We start from the raw sequence: 14146 nt of genomic DNA on the forward strand, positions 1-14146 counted from the left end.
TAATAGAATTGTTAAAAAAGATAGAAGCTTTATTGTTTTTTGAGATTGAATTGGTATGTGGAATCGGATTATTGTTTTTTGAGATTAAATTGGTATGTGGAATCGTCTGCATGTTTTTGGGTTTGTTTATATTTGCTGAGGATTTACTTTGATCTAAGTTTGATTTGGTCAGTTATGGTAAATATGTTACTAAGAACGGAGAAATTGGATATATATATATATATTTATTTATTTATTTATATACTTGTTAGGTTGTTGAGGATTTAATTTTTAGTTGTTTTATGGAAAAAATTTACTCTAATTTAGTGCTTTTTTTTAACAATTACAATAACATTGGCTTGCTAGGTTACTGAGGATTTAATTTTAGTACTTTGTTGGAGAAAATATACTTTGATTATTGATTTTAGAGATGTTAGTAATATATGTACTTTTTCTCTAAAATCAGTATTGTCTAACATGAATGTAAATCATGTCATGTTCAACTCAAAAAAAAAAAAAAAACAAATTGGTGGAATTTAAAAAAAAAAAAAAAAATTTGGTTTAAACACTATAGACTCAATCATTCATAATATAAATGATGACATGAAGTTGAATTAAATAAAACTAAGAAAATAAAGTAATTGCTTGTTATTCGTTGGCTTTGGCCTTGGGAAGATTATGTTCAAGATATAGGAAATAGGAATGACTTCATTGTGTGCAACAATGTTAAACTGTCTAGTTGGAGAGACACTTGAATTTACTTTTTTTTTTCTTCCTTTTTCTTAATTGGGATATGGGTTTTAAGGTGAGGAACCTTCCCTCATCCTCATGGGCCATGATAACTTGATAAGTAAAATTGAGTTCTCCATTAATCAAACATGCTTTATCGTTGGCATAAGTTGGTTCTATTCCTTTTCACTGATCATATTCTTTCTATTGATTGACTTAAAAAATTCATTTTGTGTATGACAATTTGGACATGAAATTTTTGTATAATCTTCTTAGGAACTTATATTTTATGTTGATCATAAAAATTATTTGGCTTTAAAGGCATTTTTGATTATTTTGATGGATGCTATCTAGTACTAGTGGCTTATATATAGTCAGTGCCTTCAACTTCTTTTAGTTTTCCTTGTTTGACCATGGTACTTACCATTTAATTCATATGGGAGATAAAATTTGTTGTCAGTTGGTAGGGTTCTTTCTAAAGTATCTGCCACAGGGCTATAGAATTAATTGCTGCCTAGCATGTATGGATCAGTCAATATTCAATTTGTTAAGGGTCATGGGAGTCAGAATATGAAATCCTTGGAAGTAGGAAGTAGTTGGTGACTAATGCAAGGGAGTTGAAAAACTTGTTTTTACTATAATGTTATTCTTGACGTTGATGATCATAGTTGCTCGTTTTTGTATTTATTAGATATTGGATTTGCATTAACCCATAGTATTTTTTACATATCTAGGTACTTTCCAAAACAATAACTTGAATTATTATGCTTTTACACATGTTGACAAATTTTCAAACAAAAGTCAGCAACTCATATGTGTTACTACTTGTGTACAGAAAAAAAGGACCCTAGAATTACATGTGACCTTTTTATTAGATGGGACATTAGTAACTTAGATGGCTTTGGTTTAGCTTCCAACTTTGTTACGTGCTTAATTTGTTTTGTACTATGTACTCAAGGCTATACCATATGCATTCACCTAGCAATGTCATCTAATTTTCCTACATCACATCTATTGCAAGATTTCAAATAAATGGAGTCTTTTGACAATTTTGTACTCTTAACAATTCACTCACTTACTCTAAAGTAGATTGAGCTAAAAGCCTAAAAGTAGTATTCTCGAATTAGGAACTCATGGATCTGCCTTCTAATTTTCGTTTATAATTAAAAATGCAACTTTAATTTATGTGACCCAAAACTCTGTTGTCATAATTTACTATGTTTGGTACATCTCTAACCATGTTGATTTGCATTATCAATGTTTACGGCTGTGAATTGTCTGGATGTTCAGTATTTTAAGTTTACTAGTGTGATCACAGACTCATTTGTTGTGGGTATACTTCATTACCACTGTCTAGTCTTGAATCACTGAACTTGAATCACTAAATTTGTATGTATTGTCCTTTGAGTTTTGTATAATTTTTTGTTTGCCATGCTTTGGTGCTGACTTGTCAATGTTGTTAGTTAAACTTAAACGCAAATCAAAATTTATAGTTTCAAAAATGCACTAACAGTCTTAAGTTGAATATATTTTTGATGATGGTTGAAAACACTTACACGCTACATGCTACATGCTACATATGCTGCCCTTGTAGCTCCAACCCACGCCTTCCCCTTGCTGCCTCAAGCACTTAGTACTTGGGGAGGTACCAACTCACCCAAATGGTGTGGCAGTTCTTAAGTTGAATATTTTAATGTCATGTAGGCACTGGGCAATGAGATTAGATTTTAAGACAAGTTCCATTTGCATTGGGGAAGCAACTTTTGGTTTACTACTAGAGAGTGGTGATGTGTTTTTGTGGATTACGTTCGAAAGAAAAGCTATAAGGTTGTTGAATCCAGTTGGACATATAGAGGCAAGAAAAGAAACAAAGGTAATTTCTGCAAACAACAATGAAAATTCAATCTATAATATCTAAGTGTGGGTTGGAGACGATATATTGGAGAATTTTGTTGGGATTGAATATTAATTGTTTTTTCCTGCTGTGATAAGCGTTTAGGTGTCAAAGATTGGAATGTAGGTATGAGATATAGAAGGGTGACCTATTAACTGCCAATAAAGAATGGGTTTTTTGGAAGCCCAATTGTGAGTTAAGGGTGATTGAGACTTGAGAGAGCCACTGGTTTGGGATGGTTGTGTTCATGGTTTAATTAAGGATAGTTCATATATGTATTTTTGGATAAGCACTCTAACTAAAATTTCATTTTGGTTAATTGGTTAATAATCCAATGTGGATCATTTTTTGGACTTGTTAGTTAAGCATATTTTAGCTAGACTAGCCGCTTGGCTATTCCAATGTTAAAAGCTCTTATCTTATGTAGGTATACATGGTGCCATTTGACTATTTGAGCTATGCAGTATAGGCATAATTTGTGCTAAAAGCTCTTATCTTAGGTATTTTTATATATATATTTGGGCATAATTTATGTTTAACTTTAGGTTTTAAAGAAGGTTGATGTTGTTCCAAGTAGATATTGTGGCAGTTGCATTGTTCACAGTAGATAGTGTGGCCATAAATCCCCTGAATTTGTTAGCGATTGTTGTGTTTTTTACTTGGTGTATGAACAGTAGTTCTTTATCAAATCACTTCACCATCATTTTTTAGCTTGCTTTGCATTGTTTCAATGTTCCATTGATTTTAAAAAATTTAAGGGCACTCCAGTAGTTGGTGTTAGAACTCTTGTTGGAATTGTGGAAAGAGTTGTCTGATATAACTTGTGAGCTCTTTAGAATATAGAGATGGTGGGCCTTAGTGAAAGAATAAGTTGGCGTCTTATCTGCAATGTGTAGAATGGTATGTTTACTTGGTTAAAGATGGTCAACTTAAAGTTTGTTGCCAATCAATAGAGAAAAGACTCAGGCATAAATCTATTCCGAAAAAATCCTTGTTGTTTGACTTAAAATGTCAATTATAGTGGAGTGATGATTGGTAGTTTTTTTTTGAGAATATTTCTTAGCTTTTTTTTTTTTTTTTTTTTTTTTTTTTCATGTCTATTATTTTTTTTTTTTTTTTTTTTTTTTTTGCAATCATGTCTATTACTTGCTAACTGGTTATCATTCTTGTGTAGTATGGCTGCTACAAATGCTGGACGGATTGACCATACGCATCCTGACCCTATTGACGTGTCAGTGTTGAAGTTGCAATCCACCCATCGGTCCGAAGCTATTTGGAACGGGCAGGTAAAACACAACACTACAGATTTAACCAATGTACACGCATTTAATTCATACAATGTACATGCACTTGCTGTCATATATTAATCCACGGTTCTGTCCTGTGCAGGATCCAGGGTCCCTTACCTGTCGTACCCATAATGAAGAGTTCTCCAATCAAGAGCCAACGGTGGACGACTGAGTCGTTGACATCATTAAGGCACTTGGTTTAGAAGGACTCCTTTGAGTCTCGAGTAGAGAGATTGACCATGGCCTGATAACGGCCTTAGTGGAGCGATGGTGGCCCAAGACTCACACCTTCCACATGCCACATGGTGAGGTCACCATCACATTGCAGGATGTGGAGGTTCTTTTCGTGCTTCCTGTTGATGGTGACGCTATAACAGGGAGCATGCAGAAAGTTTGGGTGACTGTATGTCAAGAGTTCCTTGGCTTTCAACCTATAAATCAAGAGCAGCATAAGCAACTTATTGGCCAGAGGATTCTCATCAACCGGCTTTTGCTGCAAGTTACTGCTCCATTGCCGCCTAATGCTGAAAAGGATCAGCTGCATAAGTACGCACGATGCTACATCCTAGCACTACTGGGGGACACAATATTTATGGACAAATTCGACGATAGGATGCATCTAATGTGGGTACAATCGTTGGAAGACCTTCGCAACGCACGAAGGTACAGTTAGGGAAATGCTTGCCTTGTATGGTTGTACCGAAAGTTATACAGGGCAAGCGATAAGGACACTAGTCAGATCGGTGGGTGCTTACTATTGGTCCAATATTGGGCATGGGCCAGGTTCCCCTATTTGTGCCCGACAGTTGAGTGTGGCCCGCCAATGGGTGCTTATGGTCCTCCAGTGCATGTTCCATTGTCCCTGAAGTAAGTCTCTACTTTATAAGGACTATATTTTATTCTAGTGATATTATTAATTGAGTAAATATCTATAAGATTATCTTAGTAGTTATATGTAATTAAATTATAGTTTTAGTCGTGACATTATTTTAGTAGGAAAGTTCTAGATATTGATCCTTTGTTCTTGATTATTGTAGGTGGTTATGGGTCCCAAACAAGAAAAATAGGTTTGCCCACATCTTCAGGGACAAGTATCGCCAGCAAATAGCTTCAATGTTGCCAGGCCAGGTATGAAAATGCCTTGTTCAAGATGTTAACATGTTTAGGAACAAGATATACGTTTGGTGAACTTTGAAATATAAACATAATTGTCTAATGTGTTGCGTACTTGTTTTTGGGCTACTGTAGGTAGTGTGGCAGCCGTATGAAGCCCATTTAGAGGACCTTCCGCCATGGTGCATTGCAGGGAGGGCTGTGTGGACGACAATGGTGCCGCTTGTATGTTTCCACCTAGTAGAGATACATACACCTGATCGTGTCATTCGTCAATTTGGGATGATCCAAGAAATTTCCCGCAATGTTGACACTAACACCGTGCTTCATGCCATTGATTTGAGGGGAAGGTCGGTGTTGATTGGATGCAGAAACATGCTGTCCATATCATGGAGTGGGGTAACCGCCTTCAACGGCGTTGTGAAGCAATGCTTGGTGATATGCCTCCACAGCATCAATACTTCGACTGGTTCAAAAGGGTGACTTGGAGGTTCATCGATGTTCCCGGTGCTACATTGATTCTAATGGTAACTTCTCCATGTCTTCTACATCTTACCGTACTTCTTAGCATGAAACCACAATTTAGAGAACGTGATATATGTGGTCCAATGTATGCTCAGCATCAAACCTCCCTTTTAGCCTTCTTGAATGCCCCAACGTACCACTTACAGTTGGTGTCAATGCATGCGGCACACAATTTAGTTTTGGTCGACCTCTAAATAATAAAATTTCTATTATCATTTGCTGTGTATATTATCAATGCACGCTTCACCGCCTCTTTATTTGCAAAAGTCAACCCTTTACTAAAATGCATCCTATCTTCCCAAGTAGAAACAAATGGTATCTGAAGATGTGAAGGATCAAGCATATTTTCCCAAGTATTTACGTAGAATGACTCGCCAGGAGGTGTGTAGGCAGTGATCGTATTTGTATCATACTGGATGCCAATATCATTGTCTGCATCACCTTCATCATGGTATTCTATATTTTCCTCTTCAAAATTTGGAACGAGTTCATGGTCATTCATATCCCTGTCAAAGTCGCCTCGCTCAATCGTCTCTTCGTACTCATCCATATCATCAATATTTTCACCATTATTAGCAGCATGATATTCATCTTCGTCTTCCTCCCTTAAATGTGTCTCTTAAGGTTGGAGTGTTTCACCAGTATTAGTAGCATGATCTTGAGATGGGAGCGTATAACTTTCCATTGTATAGCCTCCCATTGTAGTGCATCCATCATTTAGAGTTGTAAATTGTAAAGATTTAGTTATTTGTTGCACCTCCTCAATATCAACTTCTACAAGCAGCTCCGAACTTACGTACAACTTAGCAACATTTACTAGGGGCATTTTATGGATCTTATTAAACATGATCTTTACATGTTTGTCTTCTTTGATCGCCATATACCCGTAATTTATCCGTTCATGAAGGACTTCTTGTGGGTAACAGTAAATAATCTTTATGTCATAACAAGCGAGGTTCAAATTCAATTCTTCCATTATTTTCTTCTTCAAATCATTTAACGTCTTAATCTTACGGCGTATCATCATGTAGTAGCATTCGATACCCGGCCCTCTAAATGGGAATCCGTCAATCTCTCTAGGATTGACAAGGGGTCCACCGTAGTATACATTTATATCAATATTCTTTAGAGATTGTGAACCTATTAGAGTCAAGTATAATAATATGTTAGTGACATATTTTTATCTCTTTCATTTAACATCAATTGCACAACCTTTTCTATCTACTCAAAGTTCAAAAATTACAACTTGTCACCCTACATTTGCATATACTCACCCCACATCACATACAAACACACAATCATTATCATTTCATACTAAAACAAAAACAAAAACAAAAACAAAAACAAAAACAAAAACAAAAAAAAAAATCTAAAGACAGAACTCACCCCCATTGCGAAATTTCAAATCAACTCTAACAAAAATATAAATAAAAATATCAAACCAAACAAAAATATAATCATTAAAAACCTAACAATACAAATATACCAAGAATACATCTTAAATATATCAATCATTATTTCATACTCAAGCAAAAAAAATCAAAGATAAATATCAAACCAAACAACAAAAGAAATTCATGATACATACCCATGATAAAAACCTAACAATACTCAATGACTTTCATACTCAAGCAAAAAATAAAAACTAAAGAAAAATATCAAACCACACAACAAAAGAAATTCATGATACATACCATTGATAAATTTATAAACTACATTTTCTATTATTTTATTTTATTCTCAACTAAATAAATGAGTTTTTCATCCATCTATTTTTTTTTTTCATCTTTTTAATATTTTTCATCCTTTAACCAAATAGAGCCTTAGGGAGAAAATTTGATATTTTTAAAAAGTCTTAATAATACTTAGTATTAGCTAGCCTAAACCTCAAGGTCGTTTGTGTGTTTTATCATAGATTTATTGTTAGATTAAGGTTCGTGACTTGCAAGTTGCAACATTTTGGGTAATTAATTAAAGTTCATGGCTTGCAATATTGTGGAAGCATAAAACATCACCTTCGGCACTAATCGTTTTTTTTTCCTTCTTTCCGTGATTGTTTTTAATTTTTATCTGGGAAAAAGGCATTGCTTTGACGAAAACCTCTAGTAGTTTTTTTTTTTGGTTAAATAAAACCTCTAGTAGTAATTTATATGCATTGGTTTTTCATTTAACATTTTGTGACTAAATTAAGTATTGACAAACAATTCGAAAATTAACAACAACAACGAAAGACTTAGAGGGCGTTTGGACTCAGCTGAAAGCTGAGTCCACGTTTTGCATTTTCCCCTTTTCTTTTCTTTTTTTCCTGGCAAGTAAACAGTAAAATCACATGATTTTACTGTACAAGAGACAAAAAATATTGTTTATGCACTGTTTAGCACTATTTACGCACTAAAAAATATTAAAAATGGGTCCCACGGTACTATTTACACATTTAAAAATTATTTTGTTACAGTATTTTCAGTTTCAGCAATAATAAGTTCAATCCAAACGAACCCTTAGTCCCAAATAAATAAATTAAAAAAAAAAAAAAAAAACTCTACCAAGAAATTTATTTTATTACAAACTTACTATTTGAACTCAACAACCAAAACTTACCAATTAATAAGAAAGGAAAACACTAAAAAGAATTTTTTTTTATTTTTTTTTATTTTTACAATGCGGATAGTTTGTTGTTCTTAACAATTATTTTTTAGAATCCAACATTTAAGTAGTTATTTAATATTTTTTTGCAAGGGGTAGCTCTTATTTTTGGAGGGGCCAACTATCAATTTTAAGGTCTAGTGTCTAAAAAATTTGCAAAATATATATACCTTATAAAGTTCTTTTAAAAATTTTGGCTAAGTGTAGCTCTGCCCTCATAGAAAGGATATTAACGATGATGAGGTGAACAGTTTTGAGGACAATGTTTTATCAAGGCCAACAACAATTCAAGAAACAACATAATTTTTAACCTTAAGATTTTCAACCAGTTCCATGATGACAAGTTGACAACAACTCCATATTCAAGCCATATCAATGTCAAGATACATGTATAACTCAATTGAAAAGGATTCTAACTTGTTATTAAAAAAAGGGGTGGGGGGAGAAAAGAAAATGAGGAAATTAATAATTTTCAAATAAATTAACATCTAAGAAATATGTTTTTGGTAACAACTGTCATATAAAATTGTGTATGTGTTTGTTACAAATTGTGTCGTTCTTTCTAGCACCCAAGTATGGATCTCTCTCTCATATTCAAATTTTGGTTTTTGGAATTTTTGTGAACTTGATTAGTATTTCTTGAAATCTTGCACCAAGATATGGCTCATTTAGAATTTATGAGTTCCAATAATTAAAGATATGTTTTGTGTATTGGTTTACTTAGTAAGTGTGATGGTAAAGTGCAATTGGTGGAACTGGTTCATGGATGAAGTGCATACTAGGAATAGTATGAATAATGTTGATCTCGATGTACTGTGGACACAATTAAAGTAAATAGTTGTATGACTATAGTGCAAAGAAAGAAGCATGCTTGCTAAGTTTTCTTTGTAAACTCATCTGCCAGGGGCTCAACTTCCCATTTCATTACTTATGGCAACATTTGATATTTCTACTACAGCAACATTTGATATTTTTAGCAGATCAATCCCATTTCATTACTCATGGCAACGTTTGATATTTCTACTACAACAACATTTCTAATGGGAGATTACCAGTACATAATGGAGCTAAAAAGTTATTATGGCAAAACCAAAATGAAGAAATTACATCACTAAATACAATCAATGATTATAATTTCATACTCAAGAAAAAAAATTAAATAAAGACAAATATCAAAACCAAACAATAAACAACCAACTAGAGAGTGGGACCCTTACCTGACATGAGGATGTGCAATGTGAGTGCTGGGATTGTATGAGAGTGAAAGGGGGAGTGAGAGAGGGAAGACTTGATTAAGTGTTGGGATTGTATGAGAGAGAGGGAGTGAACATGTGAAAGTGAGAGACGTTTCAGTCAAGCTGTTGAGCAGGAATGTGTGACCCGAGAGACCTAGTCAAAAAAAAAAAAAACATGACCTATAGGGACCATTTTAACAAACTGAGTCTCTAAGGCCCGATTTCCATGTGGCATTTACGTGGAATATTAGACCACAGAAATCGACCTTCTAAGGCTCGATATGAAAATCGAGTCTATAAGACTCGACTTCCACGTGGAAAAGGTTCCACGTCAAAGTGCCTCAAAACATGAAATCTGAGCCTCTAAGGCTCAATTTATAAGCCCAAAATCGAGCCTTTTAGGCTCGAGATGCTACTAAGTTATATAGTTTGAAAAAGTGGCCTACTAACTATATTGTTTGGAAAACAAAATTAGTTTCCCATTTTTGCCCAATCGTATTCCTGGGAAAAACAAAAACAAAAACACAAAAACAAAAAATATTGTTGCTGTTTAGCACGTGCTGAGTTAGTTAGGTGTCAATTTAGAAACAAAACATAAACAATTAGTAGCAAAGTCATGTCTCACACCTTAATTTCACAATATTCTCAAATTAACATATCTAATTCATGAGAAAGATTCAAATTGCAAACTGTGATGGGCACATCAGCACATGTGTGAGGTTACAAGTTAATATAGGAATCTTTTTAAATTGTTGTGAATTTTTGTTGTACCCCTAACTTTATTCTTAGTAGCAAGTAGCAATCCTTTGTTGTAACTTGTTTAGGTAATGGACAATTACTTTCACACGAAATCATAACTTTTTATCTGTCAATTACAATCCAAAATTGTGACAAAAGATATTTACCTTGACTTTCTTAACTAATATCTCACAAGAAAAATGCTAAATGTACTACAAACTAATGTGGCAATAGTGAGTTTCAATTAGCTCAACTTATAAAATCTCTCTTGTCGTTGAATAATAGATATAGGATTTGATCCATGCCTGTACAAAAAATTAATTGGTGTCTTGGTATGACGATGAAGAGAAACCATTAGAAGACGTCATATGTTGAAACTATATTTTTTTCCAATGAATGTTTGAATTGTTTTTTTTATAATTGGTGACACATTATATTGTAAGGTTTATATGGTAAAATTTTACATCCCTAGCATTATTCATTTCACAACACTCTCTAATTTTCCTACCACCTCAAACATGGACCCAACATAATCTCTATTTTTTTTTTTAATAGATCAATTGATTTTTTTAATAACTCATGTGTGAAGTGGTAGGTGAATTGGATTTTGTAAACTTTTGTTGTGACCCTAACTTTATTACTAGTTACAATCAAGGGTGGTATAAAAAGAAATTAAAATAATTAGGGATAACAATGAGACGAGACATAAGCCAAATCATGGGAGTTGGTAATATGAATAATGGTTGCTCGTGTAACCACAACAATGTGAATAAGGCTACACATGTTATCCTTACATCAAATAAGAATTCAAGATCATGAGTATCCTATCTAGTCATCCCAATTTCATGCCTTCTTTAAGATTAGAAAATTCCATGTGAAATAGAAGTATGATAGGTTGTAATGGAGTAAGGTGGAGTCACTTTGGTATTTTTAATGAGATTCTTTTGGTTTGATTAGAGTTAGAGGCACAAGGGAAAAAAAAAAGATTAAGGGGGAGAGAGAGAGAGAAAGAGAGAGAGAGAGAGAGAGAGATTGTACACACATGAAGCAGGGTGGGTTGGGAACAAGATGGGACAATTTAGGCAAAATCCATGCCCTCTTCAAGATTGAAAAAACCTCATAGGGCTAGACTAGTCCAAGTGGGATGGTGGCATTTTTCCTTCGCTACTAATAATGGATTAGTATATTTTTTGCTGAAATAATGGATTACTATATATGTTCCTTACCTTAATGCCTTTCATGATTTCAATCATATATAGTTTTTTATCAAGGTCAGTCAATAGCTTGGGTTTAAAGACGATAATTTTAAATGTGTTTGTTTCTGTAGTTAGTGTCGTCTGGTTTGGTATTCGTAAGTATATAGAAAACACCTACTAACATCATGTTGAAGGGTTTGGTTTTTTCTCCGACTATTGATATTGATCTAGGTGGCATCATGTTATGATCTTAATGTCCTACATGGATTAAGTGTAAATTTAATCATGTATTTATAAGTTCTTGGACACTCTCCCCTTCCAAGTCAGTTAAGAATGAGTTCTATCTATGAATTTCTAACACACCAATGGGGGCGATCGTTCCAGCTTAGAACAGTTAGTTCGGATTGGTCTTTGCAGTTTGCATAGCCCTATATTATTTAACATTGTTTTGCTAACATTGTCTTACTTCTCATATTAATATCTTGCTTTTAAACAATAATATAAAAGATGGAACATCTAAATCATCCAATATTAATTTACGTCATTCTTTTCCTACCAATAATTCATTAACTCAAACTTGAGTTGCTTTTTAAGCTTTTGCCTGCGTTTGGATAGCACTCAAAGTTGCTGTGCGTTTCCAATTTCACGTTTCGGAGCCTTTTTTTTTTTTTTTTTTCAACGCATGAACAGTAAAATCACTGTGCAGGAGACAATTAGCACTGTTCATGCACTGTAGCGCACTGTTTATGTATTAAAAAATATTAAAAGTGGGTCCCACGATACTATTTACACATTTAAAAATTATTTTGCTACAGTGTTTTCAGCAACAATCAGTTTTTATCAACTTTCAGCAACAATAAGTGCTATCCAAACGGACTCTTTGTATTGTTCAATTAGAAAGAACCAATAGAGTTATTTTTCAATAACTCAAGCTGAACTACAGTTTGAAAGTTATCAATACGCCTTTTTCTTGAAAAGGTAAAGAGAGAGAGAGAGAGAGAGAAAGCATCCAATTCATTGGGGGTGATGGTGAGACCTTGCAAAATCTGACCGCATAAACAAATGGCAATCTTTAGCAATAAGAGTGGATGAAACAAGATTAACTCATCTTTGTACATCTCAATCACTTTTCTCTCCTACTATTCTTTCATCTTTCTCTTTTATGATTTGTCTCCCTCCATTTCAAATATCAGTGATCAGAATAGAAAGGACAGATTCGAATTGGCACTTGTATTGTATTTTGCTGCAGTGGTTTTTGTACTTTGTAGTGTAGGACTTTTTTGTTTGGTTGCTCTGTTAAAAGTTAGAAATGATAGATCAAACTTGGAGCTTACTTCTTGGCGAGGGGGTCCCAATTGAACCAACAGGTCTTGGACATGTGGTCTAGGACTTTGATACGCACTTTTTTGACTTGCTTAACACCTGTGCACTAAGTTTATAACTTATTAATCCTTAAAGGATATGGGATGTCATCATTACTGGGATTCAATATCTGATAAGTGAAGTTACCTATTTAAATCAATAAATACCAATTTACAGTTTTACCCTTCCACATATTTGTTTATTCTAACATTCTATTTGTCCTTAAATTCCAATGACAATGTTATCCTATCTATTTTTTACAATGGTTTGTCTTATATCCAATGCTTTGAAATAAAAATCTTCTATATTATGTTCTATTTTATTCTTCACAATCATTATATTTACTTTTGATAATTATTCTTTATTATCAAATTAAGACATAATTTAGTTTTTGGTGTAAGTAAAGATTGAGCTTTATATATTTTATTTAACAATAAAAGACACCAATTAAGGTAACTGCCTTGGAATAAACACTAAAAAATGAACAATCTTTTTTAGTGAGTAACAAAAAAAATTACCATTTTTTTTTATCCAATGAACTTGTCATTATACTATTGAGCCAGGAGATCTGGGGTTTAATCTCCGCTTACATCAACAACTAATTGGTGTCTTGGTCTGATGTTAAAAAACGCTCATCAGGAACGAACACCATAAGTTGCAACTCTCTCAAAAAAAAAATTATTAAATTAGACAAGTCATTTTTGTGTTCAGTGAAAGTTTTCACTGGATATGTCAAATCTTAGACATGTGTCCGAATTCTACCTTGTCTAATTAAAATTTTAACTGAACACAAGCCTTATCCATTGTTTTTTACTCAAAATGACTTGAAAATATTATTAAATATTATACATTAATAAACTATATATTAAAATATTAATCGTTTCATTGAAAGCCGAGATTTGCCGTAGAAACTAGAAAGAGATATTTTATCCTCCAATACAAGTACAACTACTGTATCCTTCATACTTATCTGTTATCTCTCTCTCTCTCTCTCTCTCTCTCTCTCTCGTTATTTTAATCAGTACATACAAAGGCGAGCATATTGCAACTTTGCCATTGTGGCACAGTGGCAGTGCACCAGTGCCTCGTACTTCCGAACAATTCTAAATATGCTTTGAAAATTAATTTATGTACAATTTTTAAGGTATTTTTTAATTAATTTTATTATATATATTTGAAAAAAACATTGCTTATATATTGTATTGATTGAATGGCCATGGTTGAATTTAATTGGAAAATTTAAAAAATATTTTACCCCATAAAAAAATTAGATAGAGTTGTTAGAATGTTTTTAAGTTAGGTTTGTGATTAAATTAAACCATGTATTTACGTTAATCAATGTAATCATATGATTGAATTTAATTGAAAGCCTTTATTTTAGTGATAATTTCAATCTATGACGTCTGTTTCTGATGATTGTTTTTCTATCATTAGATCAAGACA

Source organism: Quercus suber, unplaced genomic scaffold (genome assembly GCF_002906115.3).
Source record: "Quercus suber isolate HL8 unplaced genomic scaffold, Cork oak 2.0 scaffold_110, whole genome shotgun sequence".
NCBI lineage: Eukaryota > Viridiplantae > Streptophyta > Magnoliopsida > Fagales > Fagaceae > Quercus > Quercus suber.